Source organism: Pleurodeles waltl, chromosome 6 (assembly GCF_031143425.1).
Source record: "Pleurodeles waltl isolate 20211129_DDA chromosome 6, aPleWal1.hap1.20221129, whole genome shotgun sequence".
NCBI classification, from domain to species: Eukaryota; Metazoa; Chordata; class Amphibia; order Caudata; family Salamandridae; genus Pleurodeles; species Pleurodeles waltl.
In genome coordinates, this window is record NC_090445.1 from 1,178,418,549 (window position 1) to 1,178,441,120 (window position 22,572).

The following is a 22,572-nucleotide window of genomic DNA, read 5'->3' on the forward strand; positions in this document are numbered from 1 at the left end:
AGCTTCTTTGCACCCTCAGCTGGCATTTCCTGGGTATCTGCCCATTCTCGACATTGTCGCGACTCTTGGACTTGGTCTCCTTGTTCCACAGGTACTCAGGGCCGGAAATCCACTTTGGTTGCTTTGCTGGTGTTGGTCTTCCTTGCAGAACCCCCTATCACAACTTCTGTGCTCTCTGGGGGTTATAGGTGCACTTTACACCTACTTTTCAGGGTCTTGGGGTGGGCTATTTTTCTGACCCTCACTGTTTTCTTACAGTCCCAGCGACCCTCTACAAGCTCACATAGGTTTGGGGTCCATTCGTTGTTCGCATTCCACTTTTGGAGTATATGGTTTGTGTTGCCCCTGTACCTATGTGCTCCTTTTGCAATCTACTGTAACTTTACATTGCTTGCATTACTTCCTTTCGCTATTACTGCATATTTTTGGTATTGTGTACATATATCTTGTGTATATTTGGCATCCTCATACTGAGCGTATTCACTGAGATACTTTTCGCATATTGTCATAAAAATAAAGTACCTTTATTTTTAGTATATCTGTGTATTGTGTTTTCTTATGATATTGTGCATATGACACCAGTGGTATAGTAGGAGCTTTGCATGTCTCCTAGTTCAGCCTAAGCTGCTCTGCTATAGCTACCTTCTATCAGCCTAAGCTGCTAGAAATACCTCTTCTACAATAATAAGGGATAACTGGACCTGGTACAGAGTGTAAGTACCCCTTGGTACCCACTACAAGCCAGGCCAGCCTCCTACAATACTGGAACACCCTTATAATTCCCTAGTATATGGTATCTAGGTACCCAGGGTATTGGGGTTCCAGAAGATACCTTTGGGCTGCAGCATTTCTTCTGCCACCCATAGGGAGCTCAGACAATTCTTACACAGGACTGCCACTGCAGCCTGAGTGAAATAACGTCCATGTTATTTCGCAGCCATTTTACACTGCACTTAAGTAACTTATAAGTCATCTATATGTCTAACCTTCACTTGCTGAAGGTTAGGTGCAAAGTTACTAAGTGTGAGGGCACCCTTGCACTAGCAAAGGTGCCCCCACATAGTTCAGGGAGATTTCCCTGGAGTTTGTGAGAGCGGGGACACCATTACACGTGTGCACTACATATAGGTCAATACCTATATGTAGCTTCACCATGGTAACTCCAAACATGGCCATGTAACATGTCTAAAATCATGGAATTGTCCCCCCATGCCAAATCTGGTATTGGGGAGCCAATTCCATGCAACCCCAGGGCTCCACTATGGACCCTGGGTACTGCCAAACCAGCTCTCTGGGGTTTTCTCTGCAGCTACTGCTGCTGCCACCCCACAGACAGGGTTCTGCCCTTCTGGGGTCTGGGCAGCCCAGTCCCAGGAAGGCAGAACAAAGAATTTCCTCTGAGAGAGGTGTTACACCCTCTCCCTTTGGAAATAGGTGTTAAAGGCTGGGGAGGGGTAGCCTCTCTCAGCCTCTGGAAATGCTTTGAAGGGCACACATGCCTTGCATAAGCCAGTCTACACCGGTTTAGGCAACCCCCGTCCCTGTTCTGGAGCAAAACTGGACAAAGGAAAGGGGAGAGACCATTCCCCTGTCCATCACCACCCCATGGGTGGTGCCCAGAGCTCCTCCAGTGTGTCTCAGACCTCTGCCATCTTGCTTTCAGAGATGTGGGTGCACTCCGGAGGCCTCTGAGTGGCCAGTGCCAGCAGGTGACGTCAGAGACCCCTCCTGATAGGTGCTTACCTGACTAGGTGGCGAATCCTCCTCTGAGGGCTATTTAGGGTCTCTCCAGTATGCTTTTCTTCAGATAACGACTTGCAAGGATTCACAAGAGTTCCTCTGCACCTCTCTCTTTGACTTCTGCCAAGGATCGACCGCTGATTGCTGCAGGACACCTGCAAAACTGCAACAAAGTAGCAAGAAGACTACCAGCGACATTGTAGCACCTAATCCTGCCGGCTTTCTCGACTGTTTCCTTGTGCATGCTCTGGGGGCTGCCTGCCTTCACCCTGCACTGGAAGCCACAAAGAAATCTCCTGTGGGTCAATGGAATCTTCCCCCTGCCTCAGCAGGCATCAAACTTCAGCTTCACCGGTACTCTGGGACCCCTGTCATCCTGACGAGCGTGGCCCTTGGAACACAGATGGTGGACCCAAGTGACCCAAACTGTCCAGTGGTCCAATTGTCCAAATTTGGGGAGGGTAAGTCCTTGCCTCCCCTCTCCAGAGAGTAATCCTGTGCACTGCATAATCTGCAGCTACAAGGGCTTCTGTGCAAATTTCCAAGAAATCCTGCATGCACAGCCGAGCCTAGGTCCCCAGCACTCTGTCCTGCAATGCTCAGCTGTAAGAGGCTGGTCTGGCTTGTAGTGGGTACCAAGGGGTACTTACACTCTGTACCAGGGCCAGTTATCCCTTATTAGTGTAGAAGAGGTGTTTCTAGCAGCTTAGGCTGATAGAAGGTAGCTATAGCAGAGCAGTTTAGGCTGAACTAGGAGACATGCAAAGCTCCTACTATACCACTGGTGTCATATGCACAATATCATAAGAAAACACAATACACAGATATACTAAAAATAAAGGTACTTTATTTTTATGACAATATGCCAAAAGTATCTCAGTGAGTACCCTCAGTATGAGGATGCCAAATATACACAAGATATATGTACACAATACCAATAATATGCAGTAATAGCAAAAGGAAGTAATGCAAGCAATGTAAAGTTACAGTAGATTGCAATAGGAGCACATAGGTATAGGGGCAACACAAACCATATACTCCAAAAGTGGAATGTGAAACACAAATGGACCCCAAACCTATGTGAGCTTGTAGAGGGTCGCTGGGACTGTAAGAAAACAGTGAGGGTCAGAAAAATAGCCCACCCCAAGACCCTGAAAAGTAGGTGTAAAGTGCACCTATAACCCCCAGAGAGCACAGAAGTCGTGATAAGGGGTTTCTGCAAGAAAGACCAACACCAGCAAAGCAACCAAAGAGGATTTCCGGACCTGAGTACCTGTGGAACAAGGGGACCAAGTCCAAGAGTCGCGACAATGTCAAGAGTGGGCAGATGCCCAGGAAATGCCAGCTGAGGGTGCAAAGAAGCTGCCACCGGATGGTAGAAGCTGTGGATTCTGCAAGAACGAAGAGGGCTAGAAACGTCCCCTTTGGAGGAAGGATGTCCCACGTTGTGAAGAAGCTTGCAGAGGTGTTCCTACACAGAAAGACCGCAAACAAGCCTTGCTAGCTGCAAGGGTCACGGTTAGGGTTTTTGGATGCTGCTGTGGCCCAGGAGGGACCAGGAAGTCGCCACTTGGATGAGGAGACAGAAGGGGCGCCCAGCAAATCAAGGAGCCCTCACAGAAGCAGGCAGCACCCGCAGAAGTACCAGAACATGCACTTGGAAGAGGAGTGAACCGGAGCCCACCCGAAGACACAAAAGGGAGTCCCACGACGCCGGAGGACAACTCAGAAGGTTGTGCACTGCAGGTTTGAGTGTCAGGGACCCAGGCTTGGCTGTGCATGAAGGAAATCCTTGAAGAGTGCACAGGAGCCGGAGCAGCTGCAAATCACGCGGTACTCAGCAATGCAGTCTAGCATGTGGAGGCAAGGACTTACCTCCACCAAACATGGACTGAAGAGTCACTGGACTGTGGGAGTCACTTGGACAGAGTTGCTGAGTTCCAGGGACCACGCTCGTCGTGCTGAGAGGGGACCCAGAGGGCCGGTGATGCAGTCTTTTGTTGCCTGCGGTTGCAGGGGGAAGATTCCGTCGACCCACAGGAGATTTCTTCAGAGCTCCTGGTGCCATAATGAGACAGGCTACCGCCAGAGCATGCACCACCAGGAAACAGTCGAGAAGGCGGCAGGAGAAGCGATACAAGGTTGCAGTAGTTGTCTTTGCTACTTTGTTGCGGTTTTGCAGGCGTCCTGAGCAGTCAGTGCTCGATCCTTTGGCAGAAGGTGAAGGGAGAGATGCAGAGGAACTCTGATGAGCACTTGCATTTGTTATCTAAAGAATTCCCCAAAGCAGAGACCCTAAATAGCCAGAAAAGGAGGTTTGGCTACCTAGGAAGGAGGATAGGCTAGCAACACAGGTAAGAGCCTATCAGAAGGAATCTCTGACGTCACCTGATGGCACTGGCCACTCAGAACAGTCCAGTGTGCCAGCAACACCTCTGTTTCCAAGATGGCAGAGGTCTGGAGCACACTGGAGGAGCTCTGGGCACCTCCCCTGGGAGGTGCAGGTCAGGGGAGTGGTCACTCCCCTTTCCTTTGTCCAGTTTCGTGCCAGAGCAGGTTTGGGGGATCCCTGAACCGGTGTAGACTGGCTTATGCAGAGATAGGCACCATCTGTGCCCATCAAAGCATTTCCAGAGGCTGGGGGACGCTACTCCTCCCCAGCCCTGACACCTTTTTCCAAAGGGAGGGGTGTAACACCCTCCCTCTGAGGAAGTTCTTTGTTCTACCTTCCTGGGCCAGGCCTGGCTGGACTCCAGGAGGGCAGAAACCTGTCTGAGGGGTTGGGAGCTGCAGCAGCTGCAGTGAAACCCCAGGAAAGGCAGTTTGGCAGTACCCGGGTCTGTGCTAGAGACTCGGGGGATCATGGAATTGTCTCCCCAATGCCAGAATGGCATTGGGGTGACAATTCCATGATCTTAGACATGTTACATGGCCACGTTCGGAGTTACCATTGTGACGCTATACATAGGTAGTGACCTATGTATAGTGCACGCGTCAAATGGTGTCCCCGCACTCACAAAGTCTGGGGAATTTGCCCTGAACGATGCGGGGGCACCTTGGCTAGTGCCAGGGTGCCCACACACTAAGTAACTTAGCACCCAACCTTCACCAGGTGAAGGTTAGACATATAGGTGACTTATAAGTTACGTAAGTGCAGTGGTAAATGGCTGTGAAATAACGTGGACGTTATTTCATTCAGGCTGCAGTGGCAGGCCTCTGTAAGAATTGTCAGAGCTCCCTATGGGTGGCAAAAGAAATGCTGCAGCCCATAGGGATCTCCTGGAACCCCAATACCCTGGGTACCTCAGTACCATATACTAGGGAATTATAAGGGTGTTCAAGTATGCCAATGTGAATTGGTGAAATTGGTCACTAGCCTGTTAGTGACAATTTAGAAAGCAGAGAGAGCATAACCACTGAGGTTCCGGTTAGCAGAGCCTCAGTGAGACAGTTAGTCATCACACAGGGAACACATACAGGGCACACTTATGAGCACTGGAGCCCTGGCTGGCAGGGTCCCAGTGACACATACACTAAAACAACATATATACAGTGAAATATGGGGGTAACATGTCAGGCAAGATGGTACTTTCCTACATCAGCTCCCTGAGTTGATGTCCGGTGTTGTGGGACCTCCTTTTGCAGTGTTAAGATGACCGCCGTGTTCAGACTTTTTGAACCCATGTTCAAGGACTTTTGCGGGTGCTACTTTCTTGTGCGTGGGCTCTCTACGTTGCTGAGAGCCCCCTCTTTCTCCCCTCCCAAGTGGCGACATCCTGGTCCTTCTTTGGCCCGGGCAGCACCCTTTTTCTTCAACCTTGACTCTTACAGCTAGCAAGGCTCGTTTGCGGTATTTTGCCAAGGAAACGCTTCTGCATCTTCCAGCACGCAGTGGGACATCTTCTGCATGAAGAAGAACTTCCTGCCTCCTTTCGTTGCAGAATCTTCAGCTTCTTCCCACCATATGCAGCCATTTTGCACCTTCATCCGGGGTTTAGTGGGCTCCTGCCCCCCCCGGCCACTTTTGCGACTCTTGGACTTGGTCCCCTTCCTTTGCAGGTCCTCAGGTCCAGGAATCCATCTTCAGTTCTTTGTAGTCTGTTGTAGTCTTTGCAAAATCCTTTATCACAACTTTAGTGTGTTTCTGGGGAAACAGTAGTACTTTACTCCTAGTTTACAGGGTCTTGGTGTGGGGTATCTTGGACAACCTGGGTGTTTTCTTACACTCCCAGCGACCTTCTACACACTACACTAGACTAAGGGTCCATTCATGGTTTGCATTCCACTTTCTTAGTATATTGTTTGTGTTGCTCCTAGGCCTATTGCATCCTATTGTATTCTGCAGTGTTTGCCCTACTTTCTGACTGTTTTACTTACCTGATTTGGTTTTCTGTGTATATTTTCTGTATTTTACTTACCTCCTAAGGGAGTATATCCTCTGAGATATTTTTGGCACATTGTCACTAAAATAAAGTACCTTTATTTTTAGTAACACTGAGTATTGTCTTTCTTATGATATAGTACTTATATGATATAAGTGGTATTGCATGAGCTTTGCATGTCTCCTAGATCAGCCTTGGCTGCTCTGCTATAGCTACATCTATCAGCCTATGCTGCTAGAACACTACTACTCTACTAATAAGAGATAACTGGACCTGGCACAAGGTGTAAGTACCATCAGGTACCCACTACAAACCCGGCCAGCCTCCTACACTTCCGGCACATAAACAATCATTTAAAAATGACACGTTGGCACTTCTGTGTGTGCAGCACACACAGAAGTGCCAAATAGTCATTAGTGATTGTTTATGTGCAGGAAGGGACACATTCCCACACGTAAACAATCTAACCCCTCAACGCAGACATCCTTGCATGATGGTGCAAGGATGCCTGCATTAGCGCTAGCCAGCTCAATTTAGCGCCAGTGGAGGGGACAACACAGGGTTGCGCCGTATTGAAGTAAATGTGGTTCATCCCTGCATTGTGAAAATGATGGAGCGCGGCGCTGCCAGTTTTGGGGCATCATTGCGCACCGTCATTTTCTGTTAAATATGGGCCCAAGTTTATAATGTGATCATTTGTGGGCAGTTTGAAGGTTGCAAATTAAAACCTTGTGACCAACTCTTGATTTTATCCATTTATTGGCTATACAATTAGCACTTCTAAGTAGTTTTGTGTGTGTGTTTGTGTGTGTGTGTGTATGCACCCCCTTACGTGGGTATTATTATGCGAGTGCAAAAGGGTCATAGAAGATTTGCCGGCGTTTCGGGACCTTTATCACTTTGTGTAAAGCTTCTCGAAAGAAGAGAATTGTGACAGAACTATGTTACTTGGGATGGGGAAAACGTAAAATCGATAGACCAAAATTGAGAAATGACTCTAAGGAGAAACGAAGGATGGGAAAGACAGGGAGAAAGAACTGAACCTCAACATTTTCCCACAGGGATTAGTTTTGTGTAAAATAAATAAAATAGGAAACCATGTTGCAAGATTACTGGCAAATCAAAGTTTTTAATAAATATTTTATTGTAGGTTTTACAAAAGTAACATAGTCGGGAACCACAGTAGTATAGCATTTGAATCAGTTACATCAATGTATCACTCTTTTATGGTTATTTTAATAATCTGCATATCTTGATGTGTCTTCTAGAGCTAGAGTGGTGGGAGGAGCTGGCACTTGCACCTGAATAGGGATGTGCATGTCCTTTCACAAAACAGTCTTCAACCTCCTGCAGTACCTATGACCCCACAAGTTTGAATCCTTCTGTACTGAGGACATTCTGCTATGAAGAAGAGCTTGATGCTGTAGGAGAGACTACCACTTCGTCTTTTGCTTTGCTGTGCTGACCTGCTGCTTATTGCTTCTTTCCTGAGAGTGAAAGGACTGGACTTTGCTTTCTACATCCTGCTTCCAAAGGTTCTCAAAGGGCTTGGCCTGAGCTTGCCTCCTTTTGAGAAGACTCAGGTGTAGGAAAGTACCATCTTGCCTGGCATGTTACCCCTATATTTCACTGTATATATGTTGTTTTAGTCTATGTGTCACTGGGACCCTGCCCGGCAGGGCCCCAGTGCTCATAAGTATGTGCCCTGTATGTGTTCCCTGTGTGATGACTAACTGTCTCACTGAGGCTCTGCTAACCAAAACCTCAGTGGTTATGCTCTCTCTGCTTTTCAAATTGTCACTAACAGGCTAGTGACCAATTTCACCAATTCACATTGGCATACTGGTACACCCATATAATTCCCTAGTATATGGTACTGAGGTACCCAGGGTATTGGGGTTCCAGGAGATCCCTATGGGCTGCAGCATTTCTTTTGCCACCCATAGGGAGATCTGACAATTCTTACACAGGCCTGCCAGTGCAGCCTGAGTGAAATAACGTCCACGTTATTTCACAGCCATTTACCACTGCACTTAAGTAACTTATAAGTCACCTATATGTCTAACCTTCACCTGGTGAAGGTTGGGTGCAAAGTTACTTAGTGTGTGGGCACCCTGGCACTAGCCAAGGTGCCCCCACATCGTTCAGGGCAAATTCCCCGGACTTTGTGAGTGCAGGGACATCGTTACACGCGTGCACTATACATAGGTCACTACCTATGTATGGCGTCACAATGGTTACTCCAAACATGGCCATGTAACATGTCTAAGTTCATGGAATTGTCACCCCAATGCCATTTTGGCATTGGGGAGACAATTCCATGATCCTCCGGGTCTCTAGCACAGAACCCGGGTACTGCCAAACTGCCTTTCTGGGGTCTCCACTGCAGCTGCTGCTGCTGCCAACCCCTCAGAGAGGTTTCTGCCCTCCTGGGGTCCAGGCAGCCCTGACCCAGGAATGCAGAGCAAAGGATTATCTCTGAGAGAGGGTGTGACACCCTCTCCCTTTGGAAATAGGTGTGATGGCTGGGGAGGAGTAGCGACCCCCAGCCTCTGGAAATGCTTTGATGGGCACAGATGCTGCCCACCTCTGCATAAGCCAGTCTACACCGGTTTAGGGAGCCCCCAGCCCTGCTCTGGCGCGAAACTGGACAAAGGAAAGGGGAGTGACCACTCCCCTGACCTGCACCTCCCATGGGAGGTGCCCAGAGCTCCTCCAGTGTGCCCTAGAGCTCTGCCATCTTGGAAACAGAGGTGTTGCTGGCACACTGGACTGCTCTGAGTGGCCAGTGCCAGCAGGTGACGTCAGAGACTCCTTCTGATAGGCTCTTACCTCTCTTGGTAGCCAATCCTCCTTCCTAGGTAGCCAAACCTCCTTTTCTGGCTATTTAGGGTCTCTGCTTTCGGCAATTCTTCAGATACCGAATGCAAGAGCTCACCAGAGTTCCTCTGCATCTCCCTCTTCACCTTCTGCCAAAGGATCGACCCCTGACTGCTCAGGACGCCTGCAAAACTGCAACAAATTAGCAAAGATGACTACTGCAACCTTGTATCGCTTCATCCTGCCGGCTTTCTCGACTGTTTCCTGGTGGTGCATGCTCTGGGGGTAGCCTGCCTCCTCCCTGCACCAGGAGCTCTGAAGAAATCTCCCGTGGGTCAACAGAATCTTCCCCCTGCTAATGCAGCACCAAAAGACTGCATCACCGGTCCTCTGGGTCCCCTCTCAGCCTGACGAGCGTGGTCCCTGGAACTCAGCAACTCTGTCCAAGTGGCTCCCACAGTCCAGTGACTCTTCAGTCCAAGTTTGGTGGAGGTAAGTCCTTGCCTCCCATGCTAGACTGCATTGCTGGGTACCACGCGATTTGCAGCTGCTCCAGGTCCTGTGCACTCTTCCAGGATTTCCTTTGTGCACAGCCAAGCCTTAGTCCCCGACACTCTATCCTGCAGTGCACAACCTTCTGAGTTGTCCTCCGGCTTCGTGGGACTCCCTTTTGTGACTTCGCGTGGACTCCGGTTCACTTTCCTTCCAAGTGCCTGTTCAGGTACTTTTGCGGGTGCTGCCTGCTTTTGTGAGGACTCCCTGAGTTGCTGGGTGCCTCCTCTGTCTCCTCCTCCAAGTGGCGACATTCTGGTCCCTCCTGGGCCACAGCAGCACCCAAAAACCCCTAACGCAACCCTTGCAGCTAGCAAGGCTTGTTTGCGGTCTTTCTGCATGGGAACACCTCTGCAAGCTTCATAGTGACGTGTGACATTCGTCTTCCAAAGGAGAAGTCCCTAGCTCTCTTCTTTCTTGCAGAACTCTAAGCTTCTTCCAACGGTGGCAGCTTCTTTGCACCCTCAGTTGGCATTTCCTGGGCTCCTGCCGATTCTCGACACTGTCGCGACTATTGGACTTGGACCCCTTGTCTTACAGGTACTCAGGTCCGGAAATCCACTGTTGTTGCATTGCTGGTGTTTGTTCTTCCTGCAGAATCCCCCTATCACGACTTCTGTGCTCTCTGGGGGTGTACTTTACTCCTACCTTTCAGGGTCTTGGGGTGGGCTATTTTTCTAACCCTCACTGTTTTCTTACAGTCCCAGCGACCTTCTACAAGCTCACATAGGTTTGGGGTCCATTCGTGGTTCGCATTCCACTTTTGGAGTGTATGGTTTGTGTTGCCCCTATACCTATGTGCTCCTATTCCAATCTATTGTAATTCTACACTGTTTGCATCACTTTTCTTGTTATTACTTACCTAAGTTTGGTTTGTGTACATATATCTTGTGTATATAACTTATCCTCATACTGAGGGTACTCACTGAGATACTTATGGCATATTGTCATAAAAATAAAGTACCTTTATTTTTAGTACTTCTGTGTATTGTGTTTTCTTATGATATTGTGCATATGACACCAGTGGTATAGTAGGAGCTTTACATGTCTCCTAGTTCAGCCTAAGCTGCTTTGCCATAGCTACCTTCTATCAGCCTAAGCTGCTAGAAATACCTCTTCTACACTAATAAGGGATAACTGGACCTGGCACAAGGTGTAAGTACCTCTGGTGCCCACTACAAGCCAGGCCAGCCTCCTACACCAGTGTGGCAATTGAAATTGGTAAATCAAGTCACTAGCCTCTAGTGACAAATTTAAAAGCAGAGAGAGCATAAGCACTGAGGTTCTGATTGGCAGAGCCTCAATGAAACAGTTAAGCACTATACAGACACACACATTAGGTAATAAACTATGAGCACTGGGGTCCTTACCAGCAGGATCCCAGTGAGACAGGTAAAAACATCCTGACATACAGGCAAAAATGGGGGTAATATGGCAAGAAAGATGGTACTTTCCTACATTAGTGTCCTACTATCTCCTATTACTGAGATACATCTGCATTCCAGCAAATGTTGTATAACTTCACTGCATCACACTGCGGTGCACGTTAGCAACCAGCTGCTTGAAATATACAGTGAAAGAAGATCTGGTTTATGAAGGTTTTTTCCCCCATACAAATAATAATGTTGCAAATGTCACAAAAACAAATGAATGCCAGAAAAGAACAGAACGCCATTACAAACATGCCGACAATCCAAAAGCGTATCAATGCTAACGCAATAATGCAGAGAAATTCAGAAAACTGACTAGATGCGAAATTCCTGGCAGAATTAACTGAATCTCGATTCCTGCTTTGTTTCTAGGCTGCCTCATAGATGGCAAGTTGCGTCCCTTCGGTTCAACAACTAGAACGAAGCAATGCATGAGCTGCAGTTGTTCACCCTCATCAGGCATAGAATGCTGTTCTCTGTAAGTGTTATGGAAAACAAGAAATCAAAAAATGAAAAGTAAAATATATGCACTTGTTTCATGATTTACACAAGGAATCTCTGTTGCTGCTTCTAGAATTAAACTGCATTTTTCTAGTGCGCTGCACTGCGCCTCGATGAGTCTCCATGTATTTCTCTAAAGCAGAAGTCTTTATCCTGGGGAGAGGGCGGGATGGCATCCGCCCTGGGATGCCTGAACTGACTTAAGTGGGCACCAAGCACTTTTCAAGAGGAGCATCATGCTAAAAACAGTGCTGTGTTGTTAAGGACAAAACCAGAAAGTCATCGAGGCATCTTTTGTCACTCATGTCCTGGGTGGGAGTAAGTCTTAAGGGGTACGGCTGAAGTAACACGCAAGGTCTCTCCCCCACTCCCGACAAAGGATCACACTGCGGATAACTTTATACTTTGGGGAGATCAGGCTGCAGATAGCATGTTGGTCATCGTAATGGAGTGCAATTTTAAAAGGGATACCTTAAAATAATAGTAATGTTTGAATTGCTAAATATGTTTAGAGCTGACAGTTTTTAAAGAATTTTGAGGAAAAAAACGAGAGTCAAAGTGATTAAATAAAGAGCATGTACCTAAGTCTTCTTGCAGGGACGATAAAAGGATGGGATGACCCAAAGTGTAAGATGTCTGTTCCTTAGCACCTGTGACTAAGATGACCTCTAGCCTGGAGCTGGCTGATGTTGCAGTGCTAAGTTACGATATATTATGTTATGTTATCTCATTTGTAAAGCATGTGATCACCCCAAGGTGTTCTGATGCTGATAATGGGAGAGGAGAAGAAACTATTAGTGAAACAGATGCGTTTTTAACATTCTGCGGAATTTAAGAAGTTGTTGCTCAGATAAGATTGAGGGAGGAAGGGCGTTCCAGGCCCTGGTCACAGCAAAGGAATGCCCACCAGCCCAAGTTCAGCTAAACCTAGGTACAGACACAAGGTAAGTAGTAGTGGATCCCAGGGCTTTGGAAGAAATATATCTCGAAAAGAGTGATGGCATATAATTCTGGACACATTGCAAGGCCAGTAGGGTTAGTTTAAAGGTCTGGTGAAGCCCAGAAGGAAGTCAGTGAAGAGCCCATCTGGATTTTGGCCCATGGTTTATTTTTCTGAACCAGGTGACCATCTAACTACTGCCTGCTGCGCCCACTTTAGTTGTTAAATAAATCATTGGAACTCGGAGGCAGGAAAAGACTGAGTTGCAATAATCAATCCAGAAAATGTTTATGCCCCCAGGGGCGTAGGAGCCAATAAATTTCGGGGGGGGGCGGGGGGGGACAGGGACAGCCTTGGGGACTTTTCAATTGACCCTATACAAATAGCCCGTTGTTTGCGAACTGCAGGCTTCGACAAATGTACCCAATCATATAGTTTGGACGTGAAATAGGGAGAAAGGAAGTCATTTTGTCACATTTTTAAAATATGTTTTATTGTTATTTACATTCACTAAGTATTTAGACCAAATTTGAAAAAAACATGTGCATCCTCATGCACCAAGCAAATACAAGTAGGAGGGAGAAAAGGAAAAACATACCCTTAGTGCCCGCACCGATCATGACCCTCTCCTCATGCAAATTGGAACCACACTGGAGAAATCAAAAGCGATCAGATACAATAATTGTAAACTGTGCTCTGAAACCGTAGTTCTAATAACACTTCTACTCCTCTGTGCGATTTCGGGCAGCTCAGCTCCACATCAGTCAAAACTGGGAGCATTTACACTGAAGAAGCTCTTGATATTACAGCCTACATAGGATTCTGTGATACCTGTACAAACGACAGTCAATAATTTCTATATAATCGTTTACTTCTGATGCATCAAGTCACCGATCATAAATAAAAGACTTCAGAACTCAACTTGTATAAGGTTATTTTAGTCGAGTTCTGACTCACAGTGCCTTCTGTCAGAGCCAGCAGCCAAGGTCAAAGGCAGGTCAGGTCATGGATCATAATTAAAACAGCTGTTTAAAGCACAAATGCTTTTCTTTCTTCTGCTCTATTATAATAGCTTACAGTGACAGAAGCTATGCTTTAATGCAGTGGTTCCCAACCTTTTGACTCCTGAGGACCCCCACTGAATCACTACTGGAAGCCGGTGACCCCCACGCAATTTGTACAATTTAAATTCCAAACATTAAAACAGTAATTCACAGAAAATTCACAAACAAGTTCACACTGAACAAATACTCGAATTACTAAAGATATAATTATTTTATATTGAAAAAATATGGAAAAAAAATAAAAAATGTTAATGGGAAGGTTGGAGCAGCATCTCAGGTGACTAATTTTGCAATGTCTGGTCTTATTTAGATAAGCTGAATCCTCAGGTCAGATTCTACATTTCCCAAGCAATTTCTGTTTTTATTTTTTAGGTACATAAGATCAGAGAAGGCTTTTTTCACATAAATATGTGGTGGGGGAAAGGAAGTAAAACCATAAAGGGCTATCATCTCTCCAAAGCCCCTTTGTCACATGCAATTCATTTGTTTTATAACACCTCTCATAACAGTGCAGGGTGTCAGAGCAGTTTACATGGGGCTTCAAGGCATAGGATTCACATGTCATGCACACTGGTAGGCTTTTTCTAATAGTGCTTGGTCTGGAGAAGCACAAACTCATGATTCAGAACATCACACAGTAGATATCATTGACTTTAATAATAAGAATATATTTATACGCAAGTAAAACTTTTTAGCAGTATAAGGAAAATGAATGATGGGGAAAAAAACGTAACTTTCTAATTTGTGCCATGCAGTTTGCATGCAGATCTTTTGACAGCAGTTCATACCTTACTGTGCTAGATTATGATTGTAACTTACGAACTGCACTGTAAGAAAAGAATCTCTGTGACAGAAGTAGTAACCCACTATGCTCTGCACCTAAAATACTTTCCTTTGCATGCTACATATTCCTTGCAGCAGGCATATTAACTATCTGCACTACCTTAGATGAGTCAAAACTGCTACTAGATAAAACTCTGATCTCTCTCCGGCAGGCAAATTAATTCAAGTATCAGGTACTGACGTAGACAGTTATCTTAAAGCTTTTAGTTTTGCCCGAAAGCTTCTGGATGTACAAGGAACTTTGCAGTGATTTTAAAACTGCTGCACAAAGGAAACAATAAATATAGAAATGCACGTGTTTCTAGAGGCCCCAGCTATAGTAGTGCCTTCCTGCTGGCCCAGGATTGCGAATCCCTTGGGAATGTGTCACGGGCCCATGGGGGGCTTCAGACCACAGGTTGGTAACTGCTGCACTAAGTTTTAAGTGGTTTGTGGGAAAGTTGATGGTGTTATCATGTATAATATAGGCTATTGTACCACCTGGCATAGATGAGAAGGATACTGCAAGTCACCTAAAAGTTCCATACTTTATAAACAAGCATTGGCAAAGCCAATAGGTCTCACCTATGCAAATCTATTGGCTTTGCCAATGTGTTTTAGCCATGTTGTAAACTAGCATGGCTACTGTTTCGCATGGCTTTAAGTTAATGGCGAAAAGAAGAATGATGTGTCATAGAGTGCCATCGATTGGTGTGGCATAGAGTGTCGAGGAGTGAGTAAAATATCATAGAGTGGAGTAGTGTCATAGAGTGTCATAGAGTGGAGAGGCATAAACAAGAGTGGAGAGGCGTAGAGTGGAGTAAAGTAACGTGGAGGGGTGTAGAGAGTTGAATAGGGTGTCATTGAGCATCGTACATTGTCATATAGTGGAGAGGCATGGAGTTTCGTAGAGTGGAGTGGAGTAGAGTATCATAGATTGAAGTGGCATAGAATGTCAAGGAGTGGCATAGAGTGGAGTAGTGTGTCATAGAATAGAGTGGAGTAAAGTGGCATGGAGTGGCATAGAGAGGCACAAAGTGGAGTAGAGTTTAATGGAGTAGAGTGTCAGAGTGGAAAAGATGAGTGTAATGTTTTAGAGTGAAGTGTTGTAGAGTGGTCGAGTGAAGTGGTGCAGAGTACAGTCGTGCAGAGTAGATTGCCACGGAGTGCATTGGTTTTTAGTAAAATAGTGCAGAGTGCATTGGTTTAGAGTAGAGTGAACTACTCCAGTGGTGAAGAGTAGAGGGGCGCAGAGTGGAGTGGTACAGTATAGATTGCAGGGCGAAAGTGCAGTGGTGCAGAGAACTGTGTCATAGGATGATGTGGTGCATGGTAGAGTGGAGTGGTGCGAGATATTGTGGCCAAGAGTGCAGTGATGCAGAGTAGAGAGGCACAGAGTTCAGAGGCAAAGTGTGCAGTGTTGCAGAGTAGAATGTCATAAAGGACAGTGGTGTAGAGTAGAGTGGCATAGAGTGCACTGGCCTAGAGTGCAGTGGCATAGAGTGGTGTACAGTACAGTGGTACAGAGTAGAAAAGAGTGGCGTAGTGTGCAGTGTTGCAAAGCAGAGGGTCGTAGAGTGCTGTGGTGTAGAGTGATGTAGAGAGCAGTGGTGTAGAGTGCAGCGGTGCAGAATAAAATAGAGTGGCATACAGTGCAGATGTGTAGATTAGGGGCCTCAGTAAAGTACAGTGATAGATACGAGAGTGGTGAGGAGTAGAGTGGCCTAGACTGGAATGGGGTAGAGTGCATTGGCATAGAGTAGAGTGGTACACAGTAGAGTAGAGAGGTGCAGGGTGGAGTGGTACAGAGTAGATTGCAGTGGCATGGAGTGGTGCAGAGTAGAGTAGAGTGGAGACAAGGGACATAAAGTGGAGAATGCATAGTGTTGTACCACACTACCATTACAGGCAACACATTTTGAATTGAAATGACCATTACATTTGCACAGACAGTCTTACTGATAAAAATATACAGCACACAGATATTAATGTGTGGAAAGTTCATTACCAAGTGTATTGATTAGTTTTAATCATCTTAAAATATTTGTTTCCCCCACACTTATATTCTTAAGTACCTGCACATTTAATTTACAGACATTTAAAGTGTGTTGTGTGGTGTAAAATAATAGCATCAGAAAGCCTTTCTTCACCACACCCCCTGTAGCCAGCATGATTATCATATAAGTCATCTCACTTTGAAGCCAGAGAAAGAAAGATAAACACCAAGCTCCATAGGAAGACAGAGCCTGTCATTTGACCTTGGTCTTTGAATGCACAGCAAATGAAACAAGATATGAACAAGATTTAAACGCCTATTTACAGAAATCGAACTCTGGTGGAAGTATAGAGTAAACAAGGTATGCTCTACAGGAGGGATACTCTCAAGCTGGACAGCCTAACACAAATATAGCTAACAAGTAGAAACCAAGCAAATGTGAATTACAAACCACAAAGCCAAAGGTAACTAATGAGTGCAATACATTCCCAGCGAAGCTTTCCAAATGTCCCCTAAAATATTTTTCACAAACCAGATAGTCTTCGACCTAATGAAATCAACTTTCAGCCTTGTTCCTCTATAAGTTTATGGAACTCCTCTGTGACTTGCAATATCCTTATACTGTATGGTAGGGGGTACTTTATTCCTTATAACATGGGTACACACAAACATTTTCCCAGGGTCCACAAATTTTGGTTTGTGATGTGACGAAGGGTCGCATTGATGCTAGCAGAGTGCCGGGGGAGGGTTTTGGAGAGTACTGGAGGGTGATGGGGGAGTGACAGCATGGTGGGTGTGAGGGAAGCAACAAATATACATCTAGTGGATGAATTGCACAGTTTGGAACCAGAAAGCCTGGGATTAATCATGGCTTCCACACTTTACCAAATTGTGTGATCCTTGGCAATTGTTTTATTTCCCTTTCCCTCCTTTTTCTTCATTATTGCATGTAATAGAACCTCAAAATACGTGACTTCAGGCTTTGTTCTGTACAAAACATTTTCCTGTGTTTCCTTTAATAAACTATATTGTTGTTCATTAATAAAGGGAACCCAGGCTACCCAAAGAGTGCACATAACAAGGGACTTGCCTATTAGTTCACTATAGGCATTTGTATCAGGGTGGAGGGGAGGGAGAATCATTATTTCTGAATTTCTGTTTGAAAACTATCACTTAAAAAGAAAATACTTCAGAATGCACTGATGTAACCTGATGTACTAAGATGAAACATCTCTGCATGATTTTTTGAGGAGACCTTATCATATTTTACACTTTAGCTGCAATATGTCTTTAAAAATTAAAAATAAAATAAAAATAAAGGTGTTCCCAAAGTTAAAGGTGCATGACAACCTAGTTACTTCCTTTCTTTACCTTCAATTAACATGTAAATGAAGGTGTTCCTGTTTATTTTACATCCTTTTGATCATAGTGCTGAGTCAAGTAAACAGCAGCTCAGTGCTGCTTTTGACCAGGGGGCCGCATGTAACGGTCAGGAGGGCCACATGCGGCCCCCGAACCATATCACTGCCTTATATTAAGAACTGTGTACAGAAAGTTATAACCTCTGAGGTCTGCTATGCACCTTTATATTCCACATTGCTGAAGACGAAGATGTTGAACCATCGCCCTCCTTTGGCCTAACCCACACATCAGAGTAAGGAAAGGATTCTATGCACACTAAATAAATGCTGCCACTGCTCAGAGATCTGACAGACTAGAATACAACATGCCATCTAAGCACTACAGCAGTCACACTGTATCTTGCTATTTAGTGCCTTTTACACACTCTCTTATAGGCATGGACTGCACTCACTGTATTTTCCTGTAACATTATGAAATGTGTGCAGAATTATGCAAATGCATTGATAACAAACACTGCATTACTGTTGCCTTAGTTGGCTATAGGCAGGGCTACTGGAATTATGCGATTGTGCGCTGCAGTGTTTCTTGCATATTTATGGATTTGCTGCATTTGCCACAAAATCCATCATCTGCTGCATAATCTGCAGATTCAAACAAAAAAAGATTCTAGCTCAAACGGTTCTAAATTACTAAAAGTGCAGCAGCACATGTTGGTGCACAGTGGAAGGCCCCTTTGCAAAAGTTGACTGCCAACCTTTCTTTTGCTTGCTATATTTAGGTGTTAACCTGATACTAATGAGGTGCAACCTAAGCCCACAGAGTTTTAACAAGTCTAACAAAGCATTTGCAATGCAGTGGATCTCGCCTTTGCTCGAGTAAGAGCTATTAGCGTTGTAAACTCCTAATCCATCTTTTCTTGCCACATAAATTGAAAATTAAACGTAAAACAGTCCCACATAAGCGAGCCGATGAACAGTGCCACGGCCGCCATGAGCATCAGCGTGAAGAGACACACAAAATCAAAAAGAAGTTCGCTCGCAGTCAAACTTATCGGCAAAAGTGCAATTAACCATGTAACAGGGGTGATGGTCAAGGCGGTAACAAAAACTCCCCAAGGAGGTACAAAGGTAAATCATTTACCACTGTCATTAAAGGATTTTTAAAGGGCAAGCCCAGGAGCGAGTGGGAGTGATGGGCGTGAGGTGGCTATGGTTAAAAGCCCAGATACATACCAACACGTCGGAAAAGCAGCGCTTGTGCGCTGCTATGTTCAACCTAAAAATGACAAAATAATGAAATACTATCACAAAATGTGTTACATTATGCCGCATAATTTGCCTCTTTTTACTGCATATCTTAGTCAAACCTGCCACACAATTTGACCCTCTCATGTCGCATAATTCTAGTGGCCCTGATTATCATAAATGTATCCTCATATAACTGTCATTCTTTAATTGCCATTTTTTTCTGTCTGTACTCATAAAATAAGAAAATAATAAAAAAAATATAATATCAGTAAAACGAGAATGTTAAAAACAGAAAAGATAATATACCTCAAAATACTTCAATATGCTTAAGTATGTGACAAAAACAACAACATAACTAATCACACTAAGCAAAGCTGCCAAAATGAAACATGGCTTCTCCCTGTTAGCCACGTGATAATCCAACTAGTCATTACATAGATAAAAAACATTTTGTGTAAATGTTAGAAAGAGATACCCTTGTAGTAGCTAAATTGTATAGTGTGAAAAAGTAAAATCTTGCCTTCCGTTTCACCAAATGGTGTGATCCTAGGCAACTACAAATACTCAGGATACAAGTCCTAAGAAAAGAAGTAGGGGACTAACAAACTTAAGCAGTATGCAAGTGACATCACAGCCCATGACATCATAGCGTGTGACATTGCACTTAGCATTACAACCCATGACCTCACAGGAAGTGGCATCAGATCTGACACCTCAGACATATTTTCAGAAGGTCTATCATGAGCACATTACTATATTTAACAAATTAGATTTTCTTTTGGGGTTGTGCCAAATAAATTACGCAACCCTGACACAAAATTTGGGCCTCAATTTATAAATTTAAGGCACCTGCTGAAGAGAGATTTGTGTGCCCTTCTAAGTAGCCTTTTGCACGCTAATGGCCCTGCGAATAATAGAAGTGAAAGGGGAAATTCTTGTGTCCCCTTGTCCCCCCCATTCTCATCCCCTGTGTCCCCCACTCTCCAAAATCTGGGGGGGGATACATCCCCCATTTCCCCCACCCTTTCTACGCCCATGTATGCCCCTACCGCCAAGGCATAACTTTTTAGGTCAAAAAAGGGAATATTGGATTTTGTGTGGCTAGTGGGTGCAGTGCTTCTGAACTACAGCCCCTACTTGGGGGTTGATACTTGATAGGGAAAACAGCATAAACCACGAACCCCGAACAACGAGGTGCGTTGTCCACGAAAGCGGAACAAGGCTTTTGTTATGCACGAAAGCGGTCAGGTAAATGGTAGGGTTGGCGATTAGTTTTAGGGGTGGGGATGGGGTGTTGGGGTAGTTTTTGAGGTAGCTGTAGCAGAGCAGCTTAGGCTGAACTAGGAGACATGTAAAGCTCCTGCAATACCACCATAGTTACACAGTACTTATACACAATAATAGACAATACTCAGTGTTACCAAAAATAAAGGTAGTTTATTTTAGTGACACAAGGCCAAAAATATCTTAGAGGCAATACTCCTTCTGAAGGTAAGTATTATAGACAATATATACACTAGACACCAAAATCAGGTAAGTAATTAGTCATACGATAGTTCAAACAATAGAAAATACCATAGAATGCAATAAGAAGAAATAGGTATAGGGGCAACACAAACCATATACTAAAAAATGTAATGCGAATCTCGATTCACAAATTCCCCCCTAGACAAGTGTAGTGTGTAGAGGATTGCTGGGAATGTAAGAAAATCACAAAGGTGAGTAAACTACGCCACCCCAGATCCCAGGAAAGTAGGAGTAAAGTACTGCAAGTTTCCTTAGGACACACCACAAGGGGTAGTTTTAGGGGCAGGGGTGGGAGGTTGAGGTGGTTTAAGTTTTAGGGGTAGGGTTGGGGGGCTGGGGTAATTTTTTGTTTTTAAGGGCGGGGTGGGGGGTTCGCAGTAGTGTTAGGGGCAGGGGTGGAGGGGTAGGTGTAATTTTAGTTTTTAGAGGTGGGGTGGGTGTAGGAGGCTGGCCTGGCTTATAGTGAGTACTGGATGGTACTTACACCTTCTGCCAGGTCAAGTTATCCCTTATTAGTAGATTAGTAGTGTTCTAGCAGCTTAGGCTGATAGAGGTAGCTATAGCAGAGCAGCTTAGGCTGAACTAGGAGACATGCAAAGCTCCTACTATACCACTTATATCATATAGCACTATATCATAAGAATCACAATACTCAGTGTTACTAAAAATAAAGGTACTTTATTTTAGTGACAATGTGCCAAAAATATCTCAGAGGATATACTCTCTTAGGAGGTAAGTAAAAATACACACAATATATACACAAAACAAAATCAGGTAAGTAAACAGTTAGAAAAGTAGTGCAAACACTGTAGAATACAATAGGATGCAATGGGCCTAGGGGCAACACAAACCATATACTAAAAAAGTGGAATACGAACCACTTAGGGATCCCAGGCCTAGTGTAGTGTGTAGAGGGTTGCTGGGAGTGTAAGAAAACACTAAGGGTGTCCATGATACCCCACCACAAGACCCTGAAAAGTAGGAGTAAAGTTACCCTACTTCACCAGAAACACACTACAGTTGTGAAAGGAGATTCTGCAAAGACCACAACTGACTGCAAAGTACTTAAGACTGATTCCTGGACCTGAGGACCTGCAAATGAAGGGGACCAAGTCCAAGAGTCATGAAAGTGTCTGGGGGGGCAGGAGCCCACTAAACCCCAGATGAAGGTGCAAAATGGCTGCCTCCGGGTGGAAGAAGCTGAAGATTCTACAACAACAGAAGATGCCAGGAACTTCTCCTTGCACAGAAGATGTCCCATGGCATGCTGGAGGATGCAGAGTTGTTTCCACGCACAAAGACTGCAAACAAGCCTCGCTAGCTGCAAAGGTTGCGGGTAAAGAACATGGGGACCTCCCTGGGCCCAGGATAGATCAGGAGGTCTCCCCTTGGAGGAGGAGGCAGTGGGGGTACTCAGCAACACAGACAGCCCATGCACAAGCAGGCAGCACCCGCAGAAGTACTTGAACACAGGTTCAAGAAAACTGAGCACGGCGGTCGTCTCAACACTACAAACGAGGGTTCCACGAAGCCGGTGGTCAACTCAGCAATTGAGCAATGCAGGACGGAGTGCGGGGGACCTGGGCTGTGCTGTGCTGTGCACGAAAGATACCTTGCAAAAGTGCACAGAAGCCCTAGCAGCTGCAGTTCATGCAGTACACAGGATTACTGTCTGGTGTGGGGAAGCAAGGACTTACCTCCACCAAATTTGGACAGATGGACCACTGGACTGTTAGGGTCACTTGGATCCAGCTCCTGTGTTCCAGGGACCAAGCTTGTCACTATGAGAGGAGACCCAGAGGACCAGTGAAGCAGAAGTTTGGTGCCTGCGTTAGCAGGGGGAAGATTCCGTCGACCCACTGGAGATTTGTTCTTGGGTTCCAGTGCAGGGTGAAGGCAGACAGCCCCCAGAGCATGCACCACTTCGTTGCAGTTTTGCAGCCGTCCTGGAGTAGTCAGCGGTCGACCCTTGGCAGAAGTAAAGAGGGAGATGCAGAGGAACTCTGGTGAGCTATTGCATTCGTTATCTGAGGAAAAGCCCACAGGAGTGACCCTAAATAGCCCTCAGAGGAGGATTGGCCACCTAGCCAGGTAAGCACCTATCAGGAGGGGTCTCTGACATCACCTGCTGGCACTGGCCACTCAGAGGCCTACATTGTGTCCCCACACCTCTGGATTCAAGATGGCAG

At 45.4% G+C, this 22,572-nt stretch overlaps 1 long non-coding RNA gene across 1 annotated transcript in view; it reads left to right on the forward strand.

Annotated features, from left to right (window-relative positions):
* Positions 1-22,572, forward strand: part of LOC138300720 (uncharacterized) — a 66,309-nt gene that overhangs the window by 18,567 nt on the left and 25,170 nt on the right. Inside the window, exon 3 of the long non-coding RNA XR_011204992.1 lies at positions 11,297-11,402. This is a non-coding gene — a long non-coding RNA (uncharacterized lncRNA). The remainder of the gene's footprint in view (positions 1-11,296; positions 11,403-22,572) is intronic.